General features: G+C 40.4%; 1 protein-coding gene across 29 annotated transcripts in view; it reads right to left on the reverse strand.

Moving 5' to 3' along the window:
• The window catches only part of LOC119912904 (receptor-type tyrosine-protein phosphatase delta-like), a 371,622-nt gene that overhangs the window by 250,696 nt on the left and 97,890 nt on the right, over positions 1-23,036 (reverse strand). For all 29 annotated transcript variants that reach the window (XM_038732142.1, XM_038732135.1, XM_038732138.1 and 26 more), the window contains exon 4: positions 19,005-19,030. The gene's annotated coding sequence lies outside the window, so the exon portion shown is untranslated. The remainder of the gene's footprint in view (positions 1-19,004; positions 19,031-23,036) is intronic.

Below are 23,036 nucleotides of genomic sequence, written 5' to 3' on the forward strand. Positions count from 1 at the left end.
TGCTGAATATATTTCCTTCCCCAATAACTAGAATTGTTTTAATCATACTCTGTTTACATGCACCCATTTACTAGCTTGTGGCCTTCTTCTTCACTGCCTTTGCTGGCCCACCACTTGTCAAGTAGCTAGCAGGTAGCTTTGCAGTTGTCGAGCGTACATTACAACTAGCCTGAGTACAGAGTTTTCAGAATCTCCAGGAAATTTTTAAGCACATCATATTGTTTTAATTTTATTACAGTGCTGAATTGAGACTCAAGTTTGTGAAGCAGTTGGTCTTGTCAGTCTGTGAAGCTAACATTGATGTTAGCTTAAGCAGCTACAGTGCAGAGCTGTCAACTATACTGCTGTTAACAATAACACTACCTTGTCTTGATTATATTTGAATACTATTGAGTAATGTATTTTATACCACTTGTAATATCTTAGTCATTTATTAATACTTTTTAGCTGAATTGGTAAGGTTTTTTTTCTGTAGAATTCATTTTCTTTTTTTTACTTAGACCTTCAATATTTGAAGTAAGTCTATTCGTGTAGAAGCAAGATATGTTCGTGATGATGTTCAGTGTGGTCATATCTTGGTTAAAACTGCATACACCACAGATACAGGCATGTAGTTTAATAAATTGGAAATAATCACAGTCATGATATGTTCCTCAAATCATTCAGCCCCGCACTGAGCAAAATCAAGACAGAAAGACAAGAAGGCTCACTCTGGAGACTGTGCTGTGTCTCATGTCCAGTGGACCGTGAGAATGCACTCTCCACCTTCACACACTTCACACCCCGCTGTTCGTTTCAGGTAAACACGCAAACCAAACCCAACAGATGAAATGAGAAAAGACCCACACACACCCCCACACACGCACCCTCACACACGCACCCTCACACAAACAAAAATATGAACCTAGGAACTTTTCAGCCTGGAATTTTAAACCTTTGCGGAGGCCGTTTGTAGATGTGGAAAGGAAAAGTTCATTATTTTTATCTTTAATTAGTGGCTGAGAGGTTTATAAGTTGTATAGCATACATCTGTTCAGAAATGTTTACGTTTGAAAAATAACATACGTAGCAAGAATTCAAGAGCTCATACGAGCCTAGTTTCAATGATTTCTAACGTCTATGACTTGACCTCACTACCTGTAACTGCAGAGGATGAGCCTCTCTTTGTCTGTCTCCCCTCCCCACCCCCTTCTTGTATTGCAGGCAAATGGGAAATCAGAAACATCAATTATTCTAGTAAACAAGTTTGGCCATGTAGAACATTCAATTATACATTAAACATTAATAGCTGGGGCTTATTTCGCACATCCATTAGATTGTGTTAAATGTGGATACTCAATCTTATTAATAGAGCTTGAGTGACTTGAGTGTTTTTTTTTTTTTTTTTTAACAGGAATTTAATCAGTGAATAATAATGGCGTGACTGGACGGCATTTTATTATAGCCTAGAAGCATTGTCGGAGAATTATTGTACAAACAGGCAAAGTATGTCATGGACAAAAGAAAAGCATCCAGTGAGAGTAAAATAAGAGGAGAAAAAATACTGTAAGACAGACAGACGGTAAGGGAAAGTGTAGAAAAGCTAAGCAGTGGGAACAGGAGAGAACACTACACCATGAGTACACACCTTTTAAAGTGAGTGTTGGATGAGGGCTATGGTAGTAAGCCCCATTTCTCTGTGAATAATACACCTCTGAGACTCGACAGTTAGATCTTCACAAGCCTTAAAAATACCGTGCAGGGACTGAACACCCAGTGGTGGTTAGGCAGAAACGCAATATTAATGCTTGGAAGTCTACTAGTTGTTTGCTTTAGCCCTCTGTGTTAACACCGTTAATAAGAGGATAATGGCTTTCTTTCAGATTCTTCAGCATTACTCATTTAGCATTAACCATTTCTCAAATTTTGTCACAGAGTATCATACTTGTAGCTGATGAGAGCTATTTAGTTAAAGAGGCTTCCATAAAGTCATGTATAATATAGTATATTTTACTAATTTTACATTAGAGAATTTTGTTTTGAAAGTCACACAAGGCAAGATTAGAAAGATCAGGGACACATTTGCAGAGATTATTGTCTGAAGTCATGCAAAAGCTAACAGTGTGGATTTTGCACTTTAAAGTTAAATAAACATTTGACAACTCATTTATGTGGAGATAAAAGTACTTATAGTAATATTCCATCACAAAATACACCAAAGATGCCATTGAAATAATTTACACTGTTCTAGTGCAGTGGTTCCCAACCTGGGATCCGCTCCCCCCTGAGGGGGCGGCATAGAGCACGGGGGGTCCTCAAAGCTTTATCTGTTGAAAAATAACTTTGATTTGCACATTTAAAAATAAATCGTGATAACACACTAGATAATTTATACAAAAGTCTGTATACATTTTTGTCCTCACTTAAAATAGTAGGCAGACTACTTAGTAGTAGAGCTGTAATGGTCTTGAAACAGAGACCAAAATCCTGACACAAAAGTCCATGATCTCGTGTCGCGGATCTGAGAGAGCGGCGGCGGCAACTGGTAGGGAGTGGGCTCGGTAGCGGTGTATATTGTAGGCTATTTGTATTTACAGTAGGTTATTGCAGGTCATTTTCCACCTTATAGTGTAGTGTTTATTTACTTGAATCTGCTGCTCTTTACTTTTCCCCTCTCACACACACCTAGCCTGCACCTCTGGTCTCTCATGGCAAACACGCCGGCTTGCTCCGCCTCTTTCTGTCTCTCTCTTCCTGTATGTGTCTCAGCTGACTTTCTCCATCAGCAATACGTTTCATAAAGTTGCCCTGTTTGATCAATTCACCCGTGATTCAGTTTACAAGTGCGCCGCATGTGGATCGAAACTGAAACTTAACGTTAGTGAGTGACATCTGCAGTGGTGCGTTCACTGTCGCTCCGTAATGTAACATTCCCTGCGTGTCCGTTAACGTAATACCAGATGACCTCTCCCTCACCGTTTCTCTGCAAAATGCTAAAGTGGTTTGCCAAATATACTTTGGCAGGTGCAACTATACCTGTCTGGCCCACCCAAGTAAAGTCAATCCCCTTTGTGGCAATAGGAGAATGCTGCATATAGTATGGCATGAGGAGTGCTATCAAGACTACAGTAAGTTTCTACAGCCACGCTATTAGGGGTGTAAATCACAAGTTTTCACTGTACGATATTATATTGATTCTTTGGAGAACGAAAAGTGGTGAGCAGGCATCTGACATTACCGCTAGTGATAGAATGGGGGTCAATGCCGCGTTTCTTTTTTAGGTGCCCGGACAAGGTTTGTCGTGCTGTGTATTTTACCTTGTAATGGCATTGTTTGCACATGGTATGTGCTTTGTCTGTTGACCCGTCTTTTCTCCGTATTCCAAAATATTTCCATACTGCTGATTTATTCCCGAGAGGGGAGTAAATATCCTCGTCCTTTTCCCAGCAGCATGCCATGAGCCTGGCGCTGCTAGCATTGTTTAGGAAGAAGGCACGGGGATGGAAATGATGATAATGATCGCAAAGTATCTAATAATTGAGATATTTCAGTCTGGACCAAAGTGGTGGACTGACCGACTCATATTGCCATCCCCACAGCCAAGTCAGAAGCCCGAGTCCAAATATTCCACTTAAAAACTTTTTTATTGAAGGTAAAATCTGAAATCTAAACGTAATGTGACTGTTGTAACGTTCAGTGTTATACAGCTCTTTAACTCTAGTCTCGCGCATGAAGGTCGGTATGATCTACACACCCATCAACTGCCATGGACTCCTCATCGTATATCCCACTTTGCTGCGTAAGGGGCAGACTACGCCACTGAATAAATTGTACGCCATGGCATTGTCCTATAGGGATGTAATTCCTTGGGATGCTGGGCTGAAACAAAAGCTGTGACACCAAAATGCAAAACTCAATTTGTTGAGTGGAATCTGCTAGAGTCAGCAAACTGACTGACATATGTTTGAGTACATGAAATACATCAGCCACAAATGAAGTTGTTAACATTTTCTGATATTGGTAAATGTGCATTCACATCAGACATGTTTGTAAACACAGGATTAAACAGACCTATTATGACTATATTGATTAGTTGAATGAGACTGTTATCTTTTACTTTAAGGTAAATCTTATTATAAATAAATCTTAATATGTATATTTAATTTAACTGAATAGAATAGTATAGACTATAATATACTTGTTGTTGTCATGGACTCAAGAGTGGGTAGTACATAGTAGTAGCTGCCCTTACAGACAATAAATACACGTGAAATACAAATAACAGCTGAAGACGTACATGTAGGCTACATACACACTCATGACACATCCAATAAAAGATTAAAACAAAAATAAAATAAAATGTGTGAATATTCAGTGACTGTGATGTATATGTAGTCAAAAATGTACTAATTGACCCTTTAAGCACCAGTTTTATCTAAGGATGATACAGTCAGCTAAATATCACAGACTACCTGTACAGTTTTTAGCACTCCTCTTATCTTCATGAACCTATGGTACTTTGTTTCCGTGAAAAGCCACCCGAGCATTGAGCTTGGTGTGAAATACAACAGAAAATGGTATTGACTGAGTTCAAGGCCTTGCTTTGAGCTAGCCGGGGTGGATGTATCACACAGATCAGGCAGGTCCAGGCATGATGCCCAGCACTCGGAGAAGAGCAGGGTTCACTTCTCTCTCTTCTGATCTAGCTGGTGTTGACTACAACATGGTCAGCTACAGTATGTTTATATCACTAAATCAAGTTATCCTTTCATTTATTCAAAGACGGCTCTTGCTTCTAAGTCATTTGCTGCTGAATTACACAAAAGCTTTGATTAAATATTTTGTTTTCCTAATGGAGGATAGACATTTTTAGTTATTAAACATCAAATGGGATTTTTTTTGTTTAAACACCCAAATGGTTATTATAAAACTTTACATCTGAGCAGAAAGCCGATTTGTTTTATCTTTTATTATTTAAATTCTAAAGAAACACAATAGAGTAGAATAGCCCATACCTTTCCACTCTCTATATCTATTAAACATATCCACCCTGCATATGGTCTCAACATAAATCCAAATCTTATTAAGCATTTGTCTCCATGACAAAATCTTGAAAACATAGTTGGCCAACCACCTCATAGTAAACACAACACATTTGCAGAGGTTCTACATGTTTGTACAGCAAACTTGAAGATGAAGTAACGCTGAGCAAAGTTTGTGAGAAAGCCTATGAGGATGAAAGCATACGGCCTATCTGGAAACTCATGGAGATGCGAGTTGGGGTAAACACGAGGGGTGCAGAAATCTACCTCTTACAGGAGGAACGAAAACAAAAGGTGCCTTTTCAGCCCTCCACTCCACCTGCTACTGTAGCACCAACAGGGGGATGCAATGTGCAAAGAGGCAAGAGACTAGCGTTTTCTCGAGCTGAAAGGTTGATAATTAGTGTTCATCACACGTTTAGGGGGCGTCATTCTAAATTTAAAGATGTTGCATCGCTATTCTTGTGGATGTGTTAGAAAAGTATTTTTCCAACAACTAAAGTGTGAGACAAAAAGTTCTTTAAGTATGTTTTATTGAAAAGTTCTTTCAGTATGTTGTATAATGTTTGTATATGTTCAGGTGTCCCAAGTGCAATGTATTATTCAGCATATCACTGGCACCATAAGTTTGTTTTTTTCCCTAGGGCAAATTGTACCCCTCATGTTGTTTTGTTGACAGCTGTAATGTCTGCTATTTCACTCACTACTGCTTTCTGAAACAACGGTACATATCACATAAAATAACTGCAGTGGAATTGTATGGGTAGATTACGCCAACCTGTTAACAACCTCAGAGCAAGACGTCAATGCCACACGAGTCCTGTAACCTCTTTTAAGATATTAATGTGGAAATTGAAAAATAGAGAGAACATTTTACAGCACCTCCTAGACAAACGTTAAATTCAATGTTGAGAGTTATTGGTTTGGGCTTTGGTTCCTGCCTGTGCCGCTCCAACTTTGTTAATCACTAACTCTGTGATTTAGTAGTCAGTGGCATCACCTTGAGGTGATTGGTGGAACAGAGACCCGTGGACATCCAGTTTCCAACCACTTCTTTTCGCTGCTTGTGCCCTCGAATAAAATTCTGGTTCTAAACCAAAGAAATGGTGGGGGAGAGCTGGCTGCCTACAGTAACAGCTGGTCCATGTCTGAGGCATCACATTAGATGATGTCACTGATCTGACACTAATCATGTGTTCGGCTATCTGGCAATCCAGTCATCAGATCCAGTTGCCTCCAGCAACACGTCACTTTTATGTCTGCTGATAGTTCCACTGCTCAAGCTGGGGTCTTTTTTTTATTACATTACATTACATTTTTATTACATAACACAGTAAATGCTGTGTGTAAGGAGTAAGAATAGTTTCATGGACAGCTTACAATAAGTGCTTATTCACAGAAAATACAACTCAAAACCTTTCAGAGCCAGCACTTTACAGAGAACAAGACTAAGAGTCTACTGCCATGCTAGTGGTCCCGTGAGACTGAACTAAGGCACAGCCGCAGTGCTTCATGCTAAATGCTAAACTCAGCATACTACGATGCTTAGCAGGTAAAATGTTTACCATGTTTACCATAGTCTAGCTTTGTTAGCATGTTAAGATTAGGTAATTAGCACTAAACATGATCTAGAGCTGAGGCTCATTAGGTTTGTGAGTATTTAGTCACAAACCAAACTATTGGGCAAATGGAAATTTTGAACTGATGATGGCGGTAGAGAGAAAGTCCTATGTACACCACTATTATTACAGTTCCTGTGGAGGACATGAATGTGTTTACCAAATTATTTATTTTTTATATTTTCATTTTATGTTTTATATTTTACTCAAAGCCAGAAGTGATGACCCTCACTGTGGCGCTTTAGAAAATGTCTCCTATGGACGAAATATCAAATTTTTGATTTTGGGTAAGTTAGCGCAGATTTAATATGTGCATGCCCTCCAAAAATGTTGCAACATGTTTAGTGAAGACTGGGTAACATTTATAAGAGGAGTTGTGAGAATTGTGTTTTGCAAAAAATCTGAAATAGTAGAAAAATCTGTGTAGGTGGAATATCTATATGAAACCGTTAAGTGTACAATTTCTCTTTCACACCTCACAGTTCAGGAGCTACAGTGAAAACATAATGCTTGATAAATTACCACATACTGTAGCTGAAAACTAATCAGTTATTTCCTTGGCTCATGGCATACACCAAATTTCATTAAAATGTGCAAAGTCGATTTCAAAATACAAACACACAAACGAACAGACAAGCTGACAAACGGTGCTGAACACTCTGTTGGCAAATCAGGTAATCTATGACCTCTATAACAATACCAGCAGAAGTAGACTCTTTTTGAATGTGAACTTTTGAAACCTCGATGATGCATTTTATGTATGTCTTAATTCACTGCCTTAGTGTGTGAACAAAGAACTGAATGATGGAGGGAGGTATAGGATATACTTTGCAGGAAACATCTGCTTTAAAAAAAAAAATAGACAAACGGAGGGCGCCTGCTCTGGCATTGTTTTGAGCGAAATATTTTCAACTTCAAAAAGGGGTCGGACTGCCAGAAAGGTTAAGAACCCCTGTACTACATCATCTCATAAAACACAACATCATCTCACGAAACACAACGACATTTCATAAAACACAATTTTTAAGTTTTGGGGAAATGTTTTTGTGCTTTGCCCCTCAGGGCCACCGTACCAATCCGTTGTCTCTTCAAGCCTCTTACACAACCTCGCCTCCACCTCTGTCCCCGACAAATAATTATTATAGTTAAAATGAATAAGATAGAAAATTATTATAGTATAATGTTTTAATAACACTTCTTATTAGAAATGACCTTTTTAATCCTCATAGCTGGAATTCACTGTTCTGCAGTGTTGAAAATGTAAAGAGTTGGGAGAAAATTGAGATTGTCTTAAATTCAAATGAGTGGGGAGTTATTTTTTTTTTCCCAAAAACAGAGTGCAGGCCAAAAAGAGTGCTTTACAGAAAACAATTGACCTTGATAAACATCCCTATCAACCCCTCTCTTAAATTTTTGTCATTTTGTGTTATGTGGCTGTAAAGACCTCAGCCTTCTTATCTCCCCGATAATAAGATGTTCTTTTAATAATCAGTCTCCAATTCTAATCTCCCAATAAACAATAATCTCCACTAAAGTCAAGCAGCTGCTTTCACTGGCAGTGTGAAAGGGTCCTGCACCACATTGTGTTGCAGGATTATCTGGGTCCTTTCTATTTTCCCGTTCCCATTTCGTCTGGCAGTGTTGCACTTGGTACTAACACAGACCTTCACTGGCAGTCGGTGTGCAGCCCGGGTTTGTGTGGCTCAACCCTGACTGTCCCTCACACACCCCGGGGCTTTGTGAAAAATGAGACCATGGAGAATGAGATAATAACATTATGGAAAGGGAATGTGTGGATTTGCGGCAAACTTTATGTGTGTGTGTTTGTGTGCACTATGAGGCACAGGCATGTGTAGCCTGTGTGGAACATAATTGTGTCCTCCCATGTGTAAAAACTATCAATCAGATCCACTTAATGTTGTGTCATTATGGGTAAATTAAAATTCCACAGTGATCGATAGTGTATTGACTGTCATATTATGTGTGTGCATAATGATTCATCCTTTTTAACTCATTTAATTCCCAATTTATTCTGGATATTACGTTTTTGTTTGTGTGTCCAATGGGAAGAAACGAGATTGGCAGACTCTCCAATATTTTTGAAAGCATGGCCACATTGCAAAATGGAAATGAGTTTTCTGTTCACACCTGAATTAGCCTTGTGTGCTGTCCGATAGCCTGATAAGACAGTGAATGGGTTCCCCTTGGACTGCTGTCTGTGATTCTGTATGTTAGCTTATTCACACATGCCAGAGCTGATGAAGGTCTCCAACCAGGCCCGATAATTGTTGTGAGTCGCTGCAAGTTATGTTGTGTTACGACAAACTACTGGCATGAGGACAGACCAAACATAACAAAGCAACTGGAGAGGATGCGTCATATTTATAATTACACAATTGGACTGAATGCATTCGTTACAGTAACTGCCTGGTTAAAAATCTTTGTTTACAAAAGTGCAGATGGTTGTGAATTTCAGAAAGAGCCCCACAGTCAGCACTGTAGAGTCCCTCCTCTTCCTGGGCACCATCATCACCCAGGACCTCAAGTGGGAGCTCCCTCCCTCATTAAGAAAGCCCAGCAGAAGATGTACTTCCTGCGGCAGCTGAGGAAGTTCAACCTCCCGAAGACCGTGATGGTGCACTTCTACACCGCCATCATTGAGTCCATTCTCACCTCTTCCATCACCATCTGGTATGCTGCTGCCACTGCCAAGGACGAGGGCAGACTGCAGCGTATCATTCGCTCCGCAGAGAAGGTGATCGGCTGCAATCTACCATCCCTCCAGGACTCCAAGGCAAGCAGGAGAGATTGTGGCCGACCCCTCCCACCACCGGACACAAACTGTTTCAGACTGCAAGAGGCTGCGGTTCATGAGGACCAAAACCTCACGCTACAAGAACAGTTTCTTTCTCTCTGCAGCTGGCCTCATCAACAAGACCCGGGACCCCTACTGACACAGACTCTCTGCTCACCCCTCCACCCCCAGGACAGTATACTCCAGCTGTAAATTTTCACACATGCAAATCCCATGAAATTACAAACTGTATTGTACATATTCTTTATTGTTCTTTTGTATATTTTTTTATACTGTTGTCCGTTTCATATTTTATACTTGACATGCAGTACTTGCTTTATCTTTATTATGTTACCTACTATATTTATTGTTTTGCACCAAAATACCAAAGCAAATTCATTGTGAGTCACTTTTATGTTTCAATAGTGACAATAAGTTAAATATGCAAATCCTCATTTTTAGGTCTCTAATTTATAATTTCTAACAAGGCAACATGTAATTTATGTGAGACTGCCTTTGACAACAGTCTGATTTTATTTTCAAAACTCTCATTTTGTGCCAAATCATGGAGTATCAGGTGGTCTACATTCTATAGTTTCCCAAGAGCCTTATAATGATATGTTTGAAAATCCTTCTGGCTTTATTACAAAGTGCTATTCATTTGAGAGAGGTAGGCACAGAGACCGAGACCGCAAGCGAAAGTGTGTTCTCCTGAGTGTGTGTGTGTTTTCTTTGTGCATCGGCTTCTGTGTAATTGTGCACAGACACAGAGTGTGCACCCGAGTTAGGCAGACAGATAATCTCTACCTGCCACTCTGTCTATACGCTTTCTTGTAACTGCTCCTTATTTCTCATTAAGGACTCAAGCATGAGAGGAATCAGCGACAGAGTTAAAGCTATGCCTGCTTTAATAATATTGCTGATCCAATTTAACAACCAGATTATGTTAATATAATCATTATGCACCCAACTCAGCATAGCCTCACTGAATGCCCGCCTTGTAAATGACCTGTTTTAGCTCAGTGATTAATATGGTTCAGACAGTGATGACATGATTTTGCCATGAGAGACAGTGATATACTTCATCATCTCTTTGGAGAAGAAATGAATCTTTTTCTCTAATTCTGTTTTACTACTTCTGTATGTGCAAAGCGTTTTATATTTTACAATTGCATTGTTGAATGTGAGTCTGGTGATTTCATTAGATGAGCTTGTGCAAATCGTTGCGCTAAAATGGCTAAATGTACATTGCTTGCCTCTGAAATGAATTGCCTCTCTGTTATGAATGTGAGAGGTTGCTCACTATTGAACAAATGGTTCAATACTGTGAGGTGTGTAATTGTGTGTGTGACACAGAGAGTGTGAGTGGAGGTCACAATGTACAAATCTACTAGAAAATACAATAGAAAACTGAGCACATACAATTCTAGTGTTAGAAAAGGAGAGAAAGGCTGTACAGAAATAGATAAGGGGCTATGTTTATGGTGGAAAGCTAGGGGGGAGAAATAAAAATGTGGGAAAGATTATATACTGCTGTTGACTGTGCAGTGTCAGCTTGTTATTCTTGCATACAGTATCTTGATTTCTTTTCTTTGCCTGTCATCTATCAAGTGAGGTGATTATCATACCAAGGCAAATAAGAAAGTTTGAGAGCAAGAGAATAAAAAAGTGAGAGGTGGTTGTACGATAACAAGATAGCAAATTAATGATGGGGTGTGATGCAACAGTGACACATGTAGCGGCCTCTTCACAAAAAACACCAAATTAATACAACAGTCACAGTGGTAACCTGCCAAGAAACTCCAGATGAAAATTAGCTTCAAGCTAACTCTGGTGCAATACATCAAGTGGTAACATTTATGGACATGGTCCAAAAAATAAATAAATAATGTTTAGCTTGCTAGCACCACCAACGCAGAAAAGTTTTATGGTCTATGAATTAATCTGAGAAAGTCTCCTCAAATGTGCTTTCTGTATTAGTTAAGGTAAGGTAAAGATTGTGGTTATGGCTAATAAAGTATGTTTAAGCTATAATTAGGGTTTGGTAAATAAGGTTAAGGTTAGGAAAAGATAAAAAGTGGTTACTGTTAATAAAAAAAAAAAACTGTTACTCTGGTCTTGTGCCCATCCACCGCTGCGACCTCCACACTATTTCCTACGTTGGCACAGAATGTTTGCACTTGACATAAATTGTGAGGAGTGCAATCATCTAATATGAATGTAATTCCAAGGATACTGGGCTGGACTGCCCTCATATTCATGCATAGGCAGGAGTTCATGAACCTGCATGATAACCTGTGTCATTGATTTTTTTCTGAGCAATTTGTAACTTGGCTTTGTCTTATGGTGAGGATAGTGATGAGATTACAACTCTGTAAACACAGCAGTTCATTAATGTCTCAAACCTAAATCCAAACCTATACTATACCCCAAAGGGTAACCCTTTAGCAGGGCCCGTGGTCACTAGAGGCCCTGAGCAAACACAAACCCTACAGTAATTTCTCGTTTTGACCTGCAGGAATGTCAGTGCACATGTCAGAGAAGAAAAAAAACAAGACAACAGCCTGGCTCAAATTCCCCATCTGGCTTCAGGCCTTAATCTCTAACCAGGAGGACACATCCTCTCCTGTATTTACAAACCTGGATTCTCCGTATGCCAGGCCACAAAGGACTAATTAACACAAGTTTCTATTTTGGTGTCGGTCAAGAAAGTGAAAGCAGTATTGTACAGGATCATGGTGAACCAGTGTGGATACAGTTCTGCAAGGTAAATATGATGCAGCCTCTACAGAACCATGTTTTGCTGCCCCTAACCATGGTGCAGTGACACTGGCTGCACTGTTAAAAATAATTAACAAGAAGAAACAGTCAGTAATACATCAGGCCACTATGTGAGGCTCCAAGCCCATCATTTGTTGTATTGTTTGAATGACCGCTCACTTTATATAGTAATAAATGCTTTATATAAATGGATATTTAGCGTCATGTGACTAATACCAGGGCTGAATATGACTAACATGGTAGAGCAGATTCCCTCTTGTCCTAGCTAAACTGCCTCTAAATGCCTTTTCTATTAGTCTAGTACTCTCTTCCTACACAGGTGGCGGTTCAGACCCGTATTTTAATCAGTACAGTTGTCTACATAACAATCCTAACCATGCTTTTAGGTTTCGTCTTTTTGCTTTCAGTTATACGTGCGTAACTACGGTGAGTGTGTCTTGTAGTGCTGCCCAAATGCAGCCCCTACACAACAGTACTGTGCCTAAACACATTCTGTGTGGAAAACTGACAGAAGATGAACTGATGAAGAAGAAGATGAAGACTACATTACCAAGTGACAAAGAAGGCAACTGACCCAGGCTCCAAATCCCTTGAGCCCCCAACTATTGCACTATTATTGCACCTCTAAAGTACAGTTAAAGTGGGTCCTGTGAAGTTAGCTAAACTAGCCCTGTTTTGTAGAACGATCCTATGTCAGGTTTTATTTAAACAAATTACCACACACTTTACTCCCAGGGAATGTGGTTAGTATTATAGGTCTACTGGTTGCTCTTTAGGTTTGTGGGCATAGAATGCTATGTGCACTGTAACTGATGAGAACTTGGAAGTGACAGAGTGCACCAGCTAATAGTTATGATGTGTGTTAATGACCTCGTGCTTAAATAAAAAAAGATTTGTTTTTAAGTTCAGATGCTATGTGTGAAGTACACAAAAGCCTAAAAAGACAACAAATGAATTACTGTCACTTTGCATCTGTCAAAAAAGTGTTAATCAAACCAGTGACAATAACATTATCTGTCTGTATGCTATGATGTAGACTGTACATCTGAGCAGGCTATGAACACAGCCTGTCTCTGCCTAGACACCCACGAAACACTCTATTACTAACATCCAGCCTGTACTGTATGTGACAGTGCCAGACCGGCAGATGGGTAGGCCACCCAACGACCTCTGACATTCAACCTTCAGAGATGCAAGGCCATGGATTCTGTCCAGTGGTCTTCATCAGTCTCAAATGTGCTGCCAAAATGGTTGCAGGATGCTTGAGCCAACTGGGCCAGATGCTGTCTCCAAGGAGACCGTATGACTTCAGCTGATATAATTTCCTTGGTAATGCAAGACATTGTAGGCTTGATACAGCAAACAGTTCTGTGCCTTAAAAACAGCAGCGTATTAGTAGCATCTTTCCTGTAGATGCAGGATTGTAACCGGATCTGGGTTTTCGCAAGCCTACGGAAGAAAAAAGAGTCTGCGACGACATAAACAACACATTTCTGTACTTGAGAAACGTGTTCTCAACACAAATGGTCTAGTCAACATGAGATAACAGAAGGATGCAGAATCAAGTAGATTCCCTGATTTTTCCCTAACCAAGTTTTCTTATGGCTGCACCCGTAATCAGCTGAGCCTATTGTGTCTGTCGTTTTATACTGCTTTTGTTCATTTAATGACCAATCCTTGACACACGATAGAAAATTATATTTTTGAAGAGAAGGCTAATTAACACTGCTTGTTAGAGAGACGTCAACACGGGAATAACAATAGAAAAGGGAAGGCTAGAGGGGTTTGGGAGGCATGCCGTGACATATCAGAGGTTTCATACATGAGTTGAAACTTAGCATAAAAGTGGTGTCAAAATTAAAAGCAAGAGAGGGAGAGTAAATTTAAAAAGGACTGGAGGTTATTATAACACAATATTAAGTCCTTAGTGAAAAGCAATGAATCTTAAATAAGAACAAATGTAGTAAGTGTAAGGAAATGGAACTGGCCTTGAGGCAAGGTGTCACGAGTCCTGAGGAGTTATACAATTAGGCTTGTAGTTTTAAGCAGGAGCTATTGCCTCAAAACATGAGGGCACAGATGTTCATAATAACACTTTGTCTAGTGTGACAGAAACATACCAATATGTAACAATATGTGTATATTTTTTTGTTATTATGAGCACTTATACTGTGGACTACTGTATAGGCTACTTCCCAGTCAACACAAGAGGGGAATATCATTTTTGCAGCGGATCTGATTTGTGTCCAACACCATGCTGTCATGTTGGTCCATGGGAGACTGAGCCACTTGCTCAAGCAAACAAGGCTTTGATTGACGTTCAGCTTAATGTAGGAATGCAACACATGGAGGATCTGGTAAACACGCTTTCGTTCCAATGTTGGACTAGAGTGCCTTACCGGGGTGGTTAGGTTTGGATGGCAGTGGAGGTTGTTATTAGTGGGAGAGAGAGGAAAAACAACACCTTCTTGACACAGACATAGTTGCTGAATGCCTTGTGATTTTTCTCCAATTGGAAAAAGAAAATGTTTTATTTTACTATGCCCGGTGCCATGTTTAACTATTAAGATATACTTAAAGTAACAACAAGCAATGATAATAATGAAAATAAATAAATGAGAAAATACCGAGTAGGTTGGGTAGTTTGGTAGATTGATAGGATTGGGGTATTAGGGCTAAATTTTACTCTAGGGATAAATATAATAAGTAAATAAATTACTGCAGAGCTTTATAGAAAAACATAAAACACATCAAATAGGAAGCACAAGATCTCAAATTGGGTGCCCACTGCCCCACAGCACACACTCAAACACTCACACTTTGTCCTGTGAAGTGAGCATCTGATGCTTGGCTGCAGAACCACTCATAGAACATGAAGACAGGAGAAAGGAGAGAGGACACCTTCACCATATGCCGTTAGCTACTGATGGATGCTGCTCTCCCCAGGCGCTGGAGCAACTTATCGCGTTTGCTGGTGACACTGCCGCCGCTGATAAAGTTAAAGAAAAGCCATCTGTTCATAACAGCAGCCCAGCTCCACTTGCACAGATAGGGGCGTCCAAGTGTCCCCAAATCTGGGTGGTGTGTCTGCCTAAATTACTGTTGCACGAAACCCTTAAAGCATCTGTATGTGCATAGTATGGATAGTAGTATGTGTGCTGATCTGCCATGTTAGTGATAACTATTGAACAATTATATTAGAAATAAGAGGTGAGGAGTGACAGGCTCTGTTAACATAATACAATGTAAGCAGATTTCTCAGTGGCAGTTATAAAAGTGAACACTTGGTGAATCTGTCACTCAAGTCTAACCACTGAGGAATGTATGCAAAGTCACGTTAACAAGCTATCAGACACATTTCTTATTAACAATGTACCCAGCAGTAGTTGGACTTAAAAAAAAAAAAGAGGGGGAGGGGGGAATCAACATACAGCTACTTTAAGCTCCCTCAAGAGCTTTTTATAATGCCAGGAGGCTTTTGACACATGCTTGAGAAACTCACCATTAGCGAAATGGCCCGTTACCCAGAGAGCACAGCTAAAAGAAAGAAAGATTAAGACCCACCACAGGAGCAAGCTATGGCTGTACTCTAATGGTTTGGGGTTATGACTGCTCGCTTGCTCTCCTTACAAGCATTTCTATGAGGGCTGTGAACTCGATATCATTACTATAATATACAGCATATTCTGTTACATAAGCTCTCTTTAGAGAGTAGGAGGACAACACCTTTACACACAAAACAAAATTATAAATAATGCACAGAATTATCAAAAACCATATGATTCTAATTAAGCATTTGTTTTTTGATATATTTTGAACTGTATATAGCAGCATTTTCCCAGGGCATGAGAAACCCAGATGGAGACTTGAAAGTGTTGTATTGTCCGTGAACAGCATTGTTCTTGTCCTCTGAGAGATGAATAAACCATTTCAGAAGGATCCACTCCTGAGGATTACAAAGCCACCAGTGCTTTGGATACTGTCCGGGCTGGGCTTTCATAATTTTTACCCAGCGCAGATCTACTTTTAGACTTCAACAGTGTAATGGTATTTGCTTAACTAAGCAGCCAGAAATCACTCTCTTCTCTGCCAGTGTCATATCACTGATCAAGTGTGGCTCAGTTCCTGTCTGAGAGGAGGGCTGCCAGACATAATGCAATAATAACTGGTGCACAGCTTGTGTAAGAGAACCAAGGTCCTATTTCACCCCTGCCGGTACTGGGATGAACTCTTTGTGCTCTTTTTCTCTCAGTTTTCTTTTTCCTTAAAATCTCTGAAGCCCTTGAGCTTCCGGAAGCATAATGAGGCAATTGTAATTCCTTGTCTATAGCTTTGTATTGAAGACTGTATGTACAAAATAAATAAATAAATACTGGACATTTCTACTCCAAGTCAAAAGATTGGGCTTCAAGCATTATCTAAGGCAGAGACATGCTTTTGACTTATTCTTCTATGATGAGGACAGAAACAACTGCCTGTACCAGAATTTAAGAGAAAGATTAGAGAAACTTTGCAGAGGCACTTATCTGAAAATTCCCACACAAGTATGAAACAGAAATTCTGATCTTGATCTCTTTTCTCACATCAGCAGCACAGCAGAATCTGGCTGCAAATCGAGTTTAGTGTTAATTAATAGCTACTGAGTGCCTGGAAATAGGAACAGAATTTGAGTTAAATGAAGAAGGCTGTTGCACAGCACTTAGTGACTGCGTCTGCAAGGGCCACTACTATCGTATGATAAACATCTTTAAAGCATCCATTATCTAGACATTATTTAAAGCTTTCACCGTAACAGGTGACTTTAATGTAATGTGAAATGCTGACCTCGAAAGAAGGTAAATGCATCAACTAGATGTGCTATGTTAAAAATCTAACTGCTTTTAGTCTCAACAAAGAGCACTCCTCTTATCCAACATAGTGGACGTGAACCTGCACTGCTCCCCCACAGATGCCTAGTGTGATGTTTGACAGATTTCTCCCTCTCCAGCTAGGCTCATAGTAAATGTCCATCTGGCAGCTTCCCATGGGTACTTATTATTCTCAGCTAGCCAGGGGTTTTCTGTTTCCGAGCAGTCAGCCAGTGCCTGCCTCAAAGAGTTGAGAGCCGGACCAGAACTGCTTGCAGATGCTCTGCCTGGTAGCCAAACTGTGCTAGTGCAGTGGCATGGCACTGGGTTTTCAATTACACAATGAGGTGGCAGTCTCCCAAAATTGTCCGAGTACAAAAAAGTCAAGTGCAGTGAGAACAAATATGTATGTGAAACAAATCACCAGCCAAGTAAGAGTAACATCAATGTATGTCAGTTTTCTCATTTGTCCAATACACTTGCTCCACCTTGGAGATGAGATGATTGATTTTTCCTCTCATGAACAGATGCTCAGAGCCATGGGTAGTGTTGAAAGGTCCCGCTGTCCTGGTCTGAGGCCCTGCTACGGTGGATTCAATCATGCAGTTGACCTCTATCACACTCCAGCAGCCTGCTGAGTGTCTCTAGAAACAGTGTTGACCAAACATGGGATCCTACACTCGTCTTCAACAGTTAGCGTTGTTTTCACACTGTGTTCGTTTGTTTCAACCAGAGTTCAGTTGTTCCTCATTGCACTAAGCCTGCTGGTCTGCTGTAAGCCTTGTTTACTGCTGATACAATCTGCGGTTTGCTTACGTCTTCCTTGCGCAACAAGATGGAGTGTTAACCACCATTGCCAGGGAAAGTAATTGCCGCCATTTTGACAGAAAAAAATAAAGAACAATGCGCATCCAGTGGTAGAGAGCTGTGTGAGCACAATTGACCCCCACAGGTCAAAAAGCAGTTAAAAGCCCGCCACTCGTCAACTAGATACAAATGTTGCTGGTATCATGTCAAGATTGGATATAATCCCTGCTGTGATGCATTTTATCTTTCGCATTTTACGGCTAACTATTGAACAATACCACTAATGATGTCTGACACATGGATTTGTCTTCCTGTGGAAGTACATATCATGTTCTGACTGCGCAGGAGTGTTCTGCAATCCAGCTGCTTCAGCTTGTTTCGATTGACTCCGGTACAGCCTCTTGGTGTATACCTGGTGTTGGACTTGGCTTTACCAAATTTTTAGGCATGGATTTGGTCTGAACTGCTGGTGTGAAATTGTCATACGCCACTTGAGCCTGTATAAGGTAAGTTGGAGTATCGGGTAATGTGCCATGCCACTGCTGAATACATGAGTTAATCATGGAATGACTTGTGAAAAAGACTGGAAGGTCCCTAAATTTGTTAAGATATCCCCTGAGAACAGGACAACCAAGGCTATGTCACCACATGGACACTTTCTGTGTCCACAGTACCAGGGGTTTCATGTTGACATGTGGAGTTGGGAACAGTGGAAGGGTTCACAGCTTAACATATAAGATATTTCCACACACTCACCACAGTGTGGAAACAGACACCATCCGTGCTATGCTTGTTTAAGTCAATACTGCCGGCGTATTCTTTGAACAATCTGGGCCATTTGATTCTCATTTGAATAAAATTCAAATTGAAGGCACAGAGCACACACTCCGCTTGCCAGAAAAAGCTACCATTGTGTATATTCATGCACACATGTGGGAAAAGGGGATGGGTGATGATTGCAGAGCATTGCATACCTTACTGAGCAAACAGCAGCATCTTGGTGCCGCTTCGGCTCCTCACCCCATCTAACTTTCTTTCAAATTTATGCATTCGCATCACTCCCAAAGACGCATGACAACTCAAACATGACTCTCACCCTTGAGAACAATGCTATGAAAAATTAAATGGGTCTTACCTAGAGTGGAATATAGTTGGTCACATCTGTAAGCAGGCCATTGGGGAAAAGAGGGGGAAGGGGGGGAAATAAGAGGGAGAGAAAAGAAACGTCAGCAAATTACAGTGTAAAGCAAGCTAAACTTCAATGCAGGCTGAAGCTGTCACTAGCTCCACTGAAAAATGATGGTGAGCATTGCACAGACTGGGGGTTAAGAATAGGCCCTGTCAAGAAGAGGGCATCATTTATTAATCGAGGGACATGAAATGTGTAAGATAGTCTCCCCCGAGAATCCAAAGTTTGCACAACTTGCATTAATATTTGTCATTGTTTCAAGATTTTGAGGATGGAGGGAGAGAGGGTGTAAGCAAAAGCTTAATATATTACCAACAAGTTGCACCAGTGTAACATAACCACCACCACCACCACCAAAAAATAAAGATATAAAGTGCTCACACAAACACTCGCCAAGGTGTTCCCCTCTCTCCATATGTCTCTGAGGTAATTTAGTAGCCTTCAGATATCTCTCACCCTGCGCAATTCGACCTTTGCTACATTTCCCCGAGCTTGTTAGTTTGACAGCCGACGTCCAAGGCTCCAGCGACATAATAAAATGATGGTCCCACACTACCCACAAAGACCTTAGGGTGGCCCCAGCACAAACAATGAACCAGTCCGTGAAAAAAAAAGTAACATTTAGTCACATTTTCACTGTGTCACTGGTACCTGACATTCATATTGCCAAAGATTTATAGAAAGGAATATTATCGGACTTGCGCTCTCTTCCACTTTCCTGTACCAACTCTCTGGCAGTGTAAGAAATATATACTGGATTTCCATTACAGCACGCTTTTTTTTTTTTTTTTACAATTAAAGTGGTCCCTCTGCGAATGTACTATTCTAAAGTACAGTTTTGCTTTCTTGTAAATGTGCAATAAAACAAGGAAATTGAGTGAACTGACAATAACTGGTTGCAGTGTGAGGGAAATAGACTCAGGACTAATTCTAAGTTGCCATTGCTTACAGTGCAGTCTAGTTGTGTTGCTGAGCAGAATATGCCAGTAATATGATTTATCACCAATCATTTCTATCCCCCTGCATTAATTTACATTTTTGGTGTGTAGGGAACAAATCCCAGTGGGATCAACAATAGGTTGCACGTGAGAACAAATCTATTTTCAGGGAGAGTGGGGGAAGACTGGGGTTCAGTCTCTGGGACGCTCATTACCATTCTGTCTGACACACATTCACATTCGCTGCTACTGTTGCTAAACAGAGAGCTCAGCTGAGGACCTTGAAGCTTCATGCCGGGAAAATTGGACCCAGGGGAGGGGATGGCAGGGACTGATGTCACACTTCAAGAGCCACTAGAAGCACCTGGGGCTCCAATGACATTAGCATCAGTGTTGTTTGGTAGAGAAAGAGAGAGTGAGAGACAAAAACACTTTAAGGGACGGCAATGAAAGACAACAATAAAAATGAATAGGAGGCGAGTGGGGTGTGGCAAAATTTTAAATGTGATACATTCTGGCATAAAGTGTAAATACCAGAGAACCATGGGGGGTGTAAAATTAATAGAAAGAAAGGTGAATAACCCAAAGTTCTGTGTTTTCAATAGAGAAACTTTTTGCAGTGCAGTGGAGATTATTGATTTGAGTCCTACGGTGGGAATTTTGAAGCCTGGCCAATCAAAACTAGTGGAGGTAGTGTGGGCCTAAGTGGATTAGACAAGTGGGAATGGTGGAGGGGGGAATCTAGAGGGAGAAACCAAAGCTCTGGTGGCTTCAATAAACCCACTCTGTGAACCAGGAAAAAGATGGAAGGCGGAGACACTTTTTTCACCCTCTCTCACCCTCCTGTTTTAAGCAGATAAGCTGCTTCCAGGGTCTTAGTTATGCTGTGTAGAACCCACAACACGATATGGAAACTTTTGACAAGGCAAAGAAAAGCTGAGAAGTCCGTTCCTCATGTTGTCTTTTCTCTATTGACAAGAGGGATTTGGGGATGTTTGTAGTGGTCAGTGCTGGGGGGGGGGGAATTACAAAAAGCCTCTGTGATGCAACATAGTGAGCATGTCACTGCTCAGACATGGGTTTTAGTTTTGCTTTGACTAGCCATTGCAATAAAGCGAAATAGCTATGCCACTATGAGTAACTGGCAGCCACACCATGAACCCTTTGGGTTTGCCTCCAGTTTAAAGGGCTTTCTTTCTTGTATGTGACGTGACAATTTTATTTTTGCTTGATGTTGCCATTGCTCACTATGACAGCGCTTGTGCCAGAATCGGTTGGGGAGGCAGTACAGCACTACTTTCATGTAGTTCATAAGACTTTGAAATTGTATCACAAGGGCTACAGGGCTCATCAAAATACTTTAAACATGTAGCCACAATAACGCAGCACATTTTGATTACATATTGATTGGTACCAAGGTAGTCACCTCTTAAACAATGAACAAGTTGCAAATATGCCCAGATGATGGACTTACATTATGATAAAACTTCAGTCAGCACTGGACTTAATTAACTGGGGATTTACAATTTGAAAGACCCTGTCATGCAACTGTCTGCAGCTCATCTTGTTAAATGTAACAACACATTTGGGATGTATCTTATGTAAACAATGTATTTTCACCATAAAGAAGTTGATGTGTAAAGAAAACAGGGCAACACTTTGTCCAGAAATTTGGATTAAACTTACAGAGACATCATCTGCCCTTGGTGGGATATTTGTGGTGCTGTATATTCAGTCCTCTGAGACTTTGCAGCTCTTGGACAAGGACATCAGTTTCCTCGAGGGAGATTCTTTTTGACACAGCCGGTCTTGACTTTCCTCATTCATCACATAACAGTCAGCGCACCACGGCGGGGACAACACTGCATTTTCAGAGAACTGGTTTGTTTGACCACTAGCCGTCAACCACAGCCACACTTAGTGATAAATTCAAATTCGCCCCTTTGCACCTCTGCTGGATATTTTTGAACCATTAAGTGTTAACTGGGATCTCCACAAAGGCTATAAACAATAATGACATTGATCACAACTGATTCAGGGATATAATGACATGATATAATGAAACTGGTATAATGCAGGGGTCTGATCACATTCACCATCTTTCGAACACGCCTTAAATGTCCATAAAGACTACGACTTTGATCTCCAATAACACAAATGACCACAGTAGTCCTGCGAGGGTTTGATAGGGTTGGTAATCGTTACTGGTGGCTGGATTATTCTTCGCCAGCCACTGGAAATTCTGTCGAACGCTTCCTCGCCCATGTTCTGTTTTAGGCTACCCTCACCCACCCCTCCAATTTTCAACTCCACAGAGATGGAGGACTGAGGGATGATCAGAGTGGCTCTGAGGTCAGTTAAGGGAAAGAGAAATCTTATTCTGCATTTTGATAAGTAGCTCTTATCTTTTCTTTCATTCTAAATATCTCTTTCCCTCATTATCTACAAGTATCTTTTTGCTAGTCTCTACTTCTGTGTTGTTGAAATGTACTATAAAATGTGACATTTAAGGTTTGGTGTATTATCCTAAGCATGCATATTTCAATGAGCTATTAAACACTTGATTTACAAGTGCACTTAGAGCCCACATACAGTATACTGGTGGCGAATATCATGTTAATGTTTGAATTGAAGTATACCAAGCTTTTTCCTAAGTAAAATTAATTACTGTTATTGTTATCTTTAATTCCCTTTTTAAAAATATGCCAGTACCTTTGCTACCATCTGTTTAAAAAATCGTACCACTTGTTTTCAAAGTGTAGTCCAAAAAAAAAAAAAAAAGAATAAATTGAAGTTGAATAAATGATGCAGAGGCCTACATTCAAGATGGCACAACCATTGCTCTAACTAAACACTACAACCAAGCCACTGCAATGGGCATCTATCCTCTTTCCTCCAGTTCTACAGTGCTCTTTGCAGATTTATTTCAATTAATCAGTGCATCTGCCGCTTTTTTGCATTTTCCTCAGTGTCACGTGGACACATTTCTATGAACATTCAGACATGCACACGAAAGTAAGAGAGAGTGTTCTGTCTCTAA

The sequence above is a fragment of the Micropterus salmoides genome, unplaced genomic scaffold (genome assembly GCF_014851395.1).
Source record: "Micropterus salmoides isolate LMB-PRFRI ecotype aquatic unplaced genomic scaffold, ASM1485139v1 Ms_hic_scaffold_2, whole genome shotgun sequence".
Lineage (NCBI taxonomy): Eukaryota > Metazoa > Chordata > Actinopteri > Centrarchiformes > Centrarchidae > Micropterus > Micropterus salmoides.